We start from the raw sequence: 7,947 nt of genomic DNA on the forward strand, positions 1-7,947 counted from the left end.
TGAGTTCTTTACCTATTTCTTCCCCCATTTGCAATATTGGGTGGCCAATGGGTCAGTAAGGTCTGCACAAACTTATAGATCTCAGACCTCTACACACAGGACCATTCAAAAGGCATTATTGGTGGAAAAGTTATATCTTTAGTTAAGGTAAGGTTGTGAAGTTTATATCAGCTTAAGCTGGATATCTGAAAAAGGGAGGGATACATATGGTTGATAACAGGTGGAGTAGCTGAAAGAAGCTAAAGAGCAATCTGGGTGATCAAGGCTGGGCCATAAACCTTTGTAAACAATCTGGAATTTGGGGTTTTTGGAGGATGGTAATCATGGATAAACCAGACAGTCTGAACTGTGCCTAATATTGATTCCTACTGTTGGGTTAATGATAGTGTTGGTCGAATAACTCACTATTCGATTCGCCAGCTATTCGCTCGAACAAACCAAAATTATTTGGGTTACCGAATGTAAAATTGGGACACTATTAAAGTCAATGGGGGAAAAATCCGGGTTATTTTTCTGGACTGTGTAGAGCTTCCACAGCCTATAAATACATATAAAAAGACTTGTCAAGACTCCCACACCTCTGCACAAAACTGTACAAGTAAAAAAAAAAAAATAAGGAAGGGTCAAGGCCATTTTATGGGGTGGTCAAGGGAACATGACAGATTTTATACAGGCCTCTGAGTAGAGGCAGAGAGGGCCCCAAAGGGGGGTTCCTCCGGTCCAAAAAGTAGCCACCAGGTTTCACCGCTCCGTTACAAGCCATGAACACGCTTCAAAGTAAAGGCAAAAGGCCCTGGGTGGGGTCCTTCAGTCAAAACATTAGTCAGATACACAGCTCTGTTACAAGTTATATAGGCCTCACAGGAGTGGGGACTGCATTGGTAACTGGCATCTAGAGCTGGGTGTAGTGCATTATCAATGTCACCCAGAAGTGTATGATTTTAGTAAATAGAGAAATGACAGGCGGCAGCAGGAACAGCAGGAGGAGGCAGTGGGCCCTGAGACAGAGTGGGGAACGCATTGATAACTGGCATCTAGAGCTGGGTACTGGGCCTGCAGCAACAGTAATGGCATGATGAGGAGGCGGTAGGCCCTGAGATGGAGTGTGGACGGCATTAGTAAATGGCATCTAGAGCTTGGTACTGGGCAGGCAGCAGGAGTAACAGCATAAGGAGGAGGTGGTGGGCCCTGAGACAGAGCAAGGTGGCATTAAAGGTTGAGGCCATCACCTATATGACCAGTGTAAAAGCTGTAGATACTGGAGACATTGCTGTGTAGGGCCTGCCTTTTCCTATCTGCTAGCTGTAACTTTGTAAAATGCGGCACGGACAGCATTGGTAACTTGTAATTACAGCCGGGTACTGGGCAGGTGGCAGCAGTAACAGCATAAGGAGGCGGTGGACCCTGAGACAGAGTGTGGACAGCATTATTAACTGGCATCTAGAGCTGGATACTGGGCAGGCAGCAGCAGTAACAGCATGAGGTGGAGATGGTAGGCCCTAAAACGGAGTGTGGATGGCTTTAGTAACTGGCATTAGTAAGTGGTATCTACAGCTGGGTACTGGGCAGGCAGCAACAGTAACGGCATGACAAGGAGGCGGTAGGCATCTGGAGCTGGGTGTAGTGCATCGTCAATGACACCCCGAAGTGTGTAATGCAAGTGTGTAATCTGAAATTTGTAACCGAACGTAGAAGGGCCAAACGAAGATGTTTTGCGTGCCAACACTGTTGCTGTGGTCTTTGGTGCCAGAAAGCGGTAGTAGGGTAGGCGATATTGCTAGTTTTCATCATGAAGTGGGTGACATGACATGAATGCCAACCCTCAATCTTACAATACTTAAAAATTAGGCAAAGGCAATGGTACCTATCAGTGTGGCAGTACTGGGGTTTTTTATCTGCAGTTTGTTGGCCTCCCGGAAGCAGCAGAAATGTAAAGTATATTGCTAGCTGGCACAATGTCAGGCATGACACTGGCAATGAATACCACCCCTGGACGTTGCAATAACTAGAGGAAAAATTCAACTGAGGCAGGCTCAGCTGACAGGGTATTTTGTGATAGGCAGCCACAGACCCAGCACAGAAGCAGTGTGGGTTCACAGAGGCTTCTTGGTGTGAATCCTTGTGTCAGTCAATCAGTGACATTTGCATTGGGGATATGATAGTCGTAAGTAACCCACCTTTCGTTCATTTTCAAAAAGGTGAGGCAATTGACATTTTTCGGCGACAGTCGTGTACGCTTAACAGTGGCCAGTGGCACTAAAGGTCCTTTCGGAAAGAACACTGGATGCTGGGCACAAAAGAAGCTTGATGGCATACTGTGCCAACTGTGGGCAGATTTCAAGCCTGTTGACCCAAAAATTAATGGCATCACTAGTGTCAGGACAGGCATCCTCCTCCTAACTGCTGTTGTCAACACCAGCACCACCAGCCAAAAAAGAGCAATTGTAATTTTGCACCATGCACTTCATTCGTTCCCGATGGTTATGCCCCTGCACTTCACTTGTTTGAGGTGACCGCATCAGGTTTGGCCAGGCATCCAGAAAATCCCCCCTGCCTTGGCCTGCACTTTTGGATGTGTGCCGCCTGCTGGCACTACTGCTGATGCTGCTGCTGGTGCCGCTGAAGGAACATACAGTGAAGGCAGTGTCCGTCTGAGATCCCTGTGTGGAATGTGATGTGCAGAACTCCTCACACAGTGGGTTGCATAGTATTCTGCCCAGGCGGGTGACCTTTTCTTTCTCTTGCTCCGTGTTTGGTAGAAACTGTGTCATTTTGTCTCTGTAGCGGTGATCCAGAAGGATGGCCAGCCAGTAATCATCCTGCTTTTTGATGCTGCAAATGCGGGGGTCCCTCCATAGGCATTGCAAAATGTGGACACACACATGAAAGAGGGGTTTTCTTGCGCTTATCCTCCTCCTGTCCTGCAGTAGGCGCCTGTAGGGGACTTACCTGTCCAGCAAGTCCGCGGCATCCTTGGAGGTTGTGGGCAGTGGGGGAGACAACGCTGCAGCAGGCAGCATGGCCAAGGCTGATGTTGGCCTGCTAGCCGGCACGTCTTTCCCTGCCGGCGGGGGGTTTGTTCTGTCCGAACTACTGTTCGGCCAGGCGGCATCCTCTGCATCCCTATGAATGTGGACAGTGTTGCTCATGCTCGCATCACTCCTGCGGCCGTGAACAGTACAGCACATCCTAGGGGGCTTGTTAGAAGAGGTGCGCGCTACCTTGCATGCCTCTTGTACCCCCTGGGCTTACCAACAGCAACCCAGCCTGATTCCTTACTTTTGCCTGAACGCTGCCTGCCCTGACTTCAGATAATCCCTGACTACGTCTTCTGGTTCATCCATCGGTGACCACGCTTTATCGGACTGAATTTCTGTGTATGTTACCCCCGGAATTTAGAAATTGGACAGCAGACTCTATATGTCGGGGGGATGAGATGGGGGACACTGGTATGTGTAACGGGAGCCGAGAGGTCCTGGATGACCACATTGAGCCATGACGTCTACAGACTTCTCCACAAGTATGTGGTCATCCTGGGAGACTCCATTCAAAGATCCGTCTGCAAAGATCTTGTGAAAATACTGCAGAATTTTCTGACTGAGAACCAGCTCAAAAGGAAGGGTGAGATGTCATTTGCAAAAGACAAGTTAGTGGAAGGGGTATCTCTGGGTGAAATTCACAATGGCATAACTTACCGCAAAGTGCGTCAGTACAGAACTGACCACCGCCTGGTACGGTTCTATTTCCTGACCCGCGTCTATTCGGAGTACACAGAGAGTCTGCTGGCCAACTTCGAATGGAGACCTCAGCCCGACGTTGTCATCAACTCGTGTATCTGGGATGTTATCAGATATCATGACCAATCACTGGAAATATACAAAACCAACCTGGACAAGCTGTTTATTCGGTTTACCGAGGTGCTGAGCCCTGCATGTCTAGTGATATGGTACATGGCCATGCCTGTTGCATTCAAAGCTGGTGAAGTGCTAGAGTACCCAATTCCTAATGTGCGCTGGGACATCATAGAAGGGAATTTCTACAGTGCCACTCTGCCAGATTTGCAAAAATTTGATGTGATTGACATGCACTTCCACTTCTGCTTCGAGCTGTGCTACAGGGTTAAAGATGCCACCCACTGGAATCAGCTGTCTCATCGGAAGTATACTTGCATCCTGTGGGCTCATATTGCTCAAGCCTGGGGCATGCAGCCTCCACATCAGGGCCAAGTGAGAGGTCTTTCCATACCAAGTGCTCCTACTGTAGCCCTGTCAAGGCATATTGTCTATTCTCGGCCAGATGAGAAAACTGGCCTAAGACGCTTTGGTCTTCCTATACAAAATGCACTTCCTCCTCCTCCAGCTCCTTCTCCAGTTATCCTTCTTGCAAAAAACTGCTTTTCTCATCTGCCCTGTAGTCAGAAAAGAATTCCCTGTAGATTTTGGCCCAGGTTCCTCCCAGGCTACACTTTTTTGATGAAATTGACCCCAGCCATATGATTGAGACCTTCAATCCTGGAAATGTTGGTTATCATTCGAATCAAATACATTCAAATGCCATCTCTCTCTTTGTTGATGACGGTCCACTTTTGGTTGGTCATTTTTCTATTAGAAACTTTGGTTTAGTTGTCTATGGGAAGATAGCAGATGTAAACCTTACAGTTCCTTTGTATGAAAACCACCCCTTTAATAGGATGACTATCTCCCCCCACCACCTGGCGGTGCCAGATATGGTATTTACCAAAGATACCAAGGATTTCGAAAGAGAAAAGGGATGAGGCCAATTCATGAATGGGTGCCCCCCTACATTCGACCTCTATCTTTTCCAACTCAAGTCTAGAAACCAGAGAAATTAAGGCTTCCCACTGTTTGAAGGATCTACACTTCATGCCACTTTATTTCCTTCTACCTTGAGGTGTCTTTTATTAAAGGCACCGTATTACGTGTTCTGGGAAGGTGGTCCAAAAACATTGTTTTGCACTTTTGCAATTTTGTTTTAGGCATTTCCTCTAAGCATTGGCACTGATCTTGACCTATTTTTCATTTATATTCAGACTAAGTTTTCACTAAACCCATATTTAGGGCATATGAAACAAAGACCATATATAAATATTAAAACTGGACCTAATCTACTGGGATAACATTCAAATAACCTTTTTTCTTTGGGCTTAGACATATCAAACCGGTAGGTACCCTAAATAGTATTTGTAACATCCATACCTTTATTTATATTTTTTTTTAGATTTTTTGGTTTCATGGTTTCTATATAGATACATTTCATTACTTACATTACATTATATGCCACAATTTTTTTTGTGCTGCTTCTATTACCTCCCTACATAGACCGCACTCCAACTAAACATGAGTAAACTATTGCCCTTGTTATTAATTTCATTTAAATCACATCAATAAATTGTTTTTCAAACATCAGATATGAAAGTTTAAAATGAGATGTTGATTGTTCAATTGAAGGTTCACCGTAATTAACTGTGGAATTATTAAGTCCTAGACATCCACATAAAAGAAGGATTATTATATTATAAATTAGATCTCTAACACAACTATATTATATAATAATCTTTGACAATATATATGCTATATATTTATATCTTGTATTTGTAGAATAGAGAAATCATACAACCTCTGCAACTATATACCCCTGAGGAAGCCTATAACAGGCGAAACGCGTTGGGAATCATGCGACCATAACAGGTCCCCTTCTTACCTTGTTTTCAACCTTTATATGTATTTTGTATGACATTGGAAGGAGTCGTATGTCTAGTTTAAAGTATCTAAACCCTGTGATAATAACAGGCTTTTGGATATTTAGCTTAAAATAAATATTATGTACCTTTGACGTATGTACTAATTGCAATTTGAAAAATACATACTTGATTTATGTTTACACAAAAACCTCCTGAGTCTAAAACCTCTTTCTTTCCCTTATACCTATAAAATGAACTCTAAATATTCAACAAAGAGGTAGCTCAACACAACCTTTATTAAACAAAGACAAGAACCAACACCAAAAACTAAATGTTAAAGCATTGTCAGCCTCAGGGATTTAGTTTTGTTATCCCAGCACATTGTTGCCCCAGGACTTGAATACATTAGTTTTTGCTTTGGGTAAACAAGAATTGGGAAATGACTTGAAAGACCATCCACAGTGGAGTCTATTTAAAAAAATAATTCTATCCCCAATTCTAGAGTATAACTTCTGAACACCATGCTTCCATTTAGTAGCTACTTATTTTATACCAAAATGTCACGTAGCCAACTCTCATTACTCTAAATAAGTTTCCATTCAAGAAATAAATTGGAGAGATAGAGATTTTTATAGCTTAGATGCAGTATCCTACCAGGAATATAGGTCATTTCAAGGTTAGTCTCCCTGGTATAAGTTGTATTCATCAATGATAGTTGATCCCCGCTATGCTATCAACTTGCTTCCTGCATTCTTTAAAATTGATGAACAGGTGGTTAAATATGGGTTACCAGTTACCTGTGGAAATTATTGTCAAACGGCTTCTGCCAAGATACATTCAGAGAATAATATAACAGGTTGACACATTAGGAATGTGCACATGTTTTTAGGTACATTGTGACCTCAGTCCTGGTCCAAGTTTGTCCTGATCAACAAGATGTAATAAAATATAGCACATATTCTGAGCACCAGAACTTCATACCCATGTGGATTGTTGGACATCCAATCCCAAAACTAAGGCATTGATATGAAGTTGGTGCCTTTGTTATGACTCAAATAGCCTCTACTTTTCTCAGAAGCTTTTCATCAAGACTTGTGGTGTGCCTAAGGGTATTTGTGTCCTTTTAGCTAAGAGAGCCTTGGTGAGATCAGTAAACTTGACACTGGAAGATAATACCTTTACATATTCTGTGCTTAATTTCTTCACATAGTTTAGTTGAGTTCAGGACTTTGTGCAGACAATTGTTTCTCTACACTCAATTCATCCAACCACAAGCTGTATTTGCTTTGGCTGGCTAATTTACGATTATAGTGATTGGGCTTGAGTCTACTATAAGGAGAGCCCACATATTTATTTAAATAGTTCTGACATCTTCTGCAACATTGTAATTACCATGGTCCAAGAATAAATTATGAGGAAAGCCAAGTAACCTAGTAGTATGAGTTTTTTTTTCTTTTTAGCAATGTGGGAAAAAACCCACATAGACACAAGTGGGGCATACAAACACTAAGATGAAAATATCCTGGACGAGACTCCAGACCTGCAAGTCCACCATTCCTCCCACAGACATTATTATTACCCAGCTCTGGAGTACTTTTATACAAAAAATTCCTATCAAATTGTCTTAGGCAAGACTGGAACAAGTTCAAACTTTACAAGTCAAACAGATCAGACCGTTTGACACATTTATTTAGGACATTGTGGCATTGCCAAGCATTGTTAATATTCTGGCATTGCAGAGCTCACAAAAAATATAAATATTAGGCTGTCGAGATCCATCACACCAACCAAAGAGTAAAGGAGTGACAAGACTTCTCTGTCAGCTCAACAACCTACAGATTCTGATTTCTGTAACCATGAACTGCATCCTTGTCTTCCTAATCTTCAGCAGGGCAATCACTGCAGGTGAGGAATTAATAGGAACAATATTTTTCAAATGGCACTTTCATTTACTTCATAAGTTTACATGAATTCATTCCTGACATATCACAATAGGCAACAATAGTATATAAAAAGCAATCACCTACTCATTTAAGGTCAGTTCAGGAACTCCAAAATAGTGACTTCACTTAGGCTGTGACGATGCCATCAATCTGCTGAACGCAGAAAAAATAAATATCTGATCTCCCCCAGTGTTTAACATCTTACAGTTCCTTTTTGTAGAGCAACCGCAACCAGATTACAAAAGGTTTTGTTCTGCTAAAGACTGCAGAAGGAAATAAACTGTAGGACTTCCCACACCTTCT

At 42.8% G+C, this 7,947-nt stretch overlaps 1 pseudogene; it reads left to right on the forward strand.

Annotated features, from left to right (window-relative positions):
• The first annotated feature begins 3,479 nt into the window (after positions 1-3,479).
• Positions 3,480-4,496, forward strand: LOC140341223 (PC-esterase domain-containing protein 1A pseudogene; annotated as a pseudogene).
• The last annotated feature ends 3,451 nt before the right edge of the window (positions 4,497-7,947 follow it).

The sequence above is a fragment of the Pyxicephalus adspersus genome, chromosome 11 (assembly GCF_032062135.1).
Source record: "Pyxicephalus adspersus chromosome 11, UCB_Pads_2.0, whole genome shotgun sequence".
NCBI classification, from domain to species: Eukaryota; Metazoa; Chordata; class Amphibia; order Anura; family Pyxicephalidae; genus Pyxicephalus; species Pyxicephalus adspersus.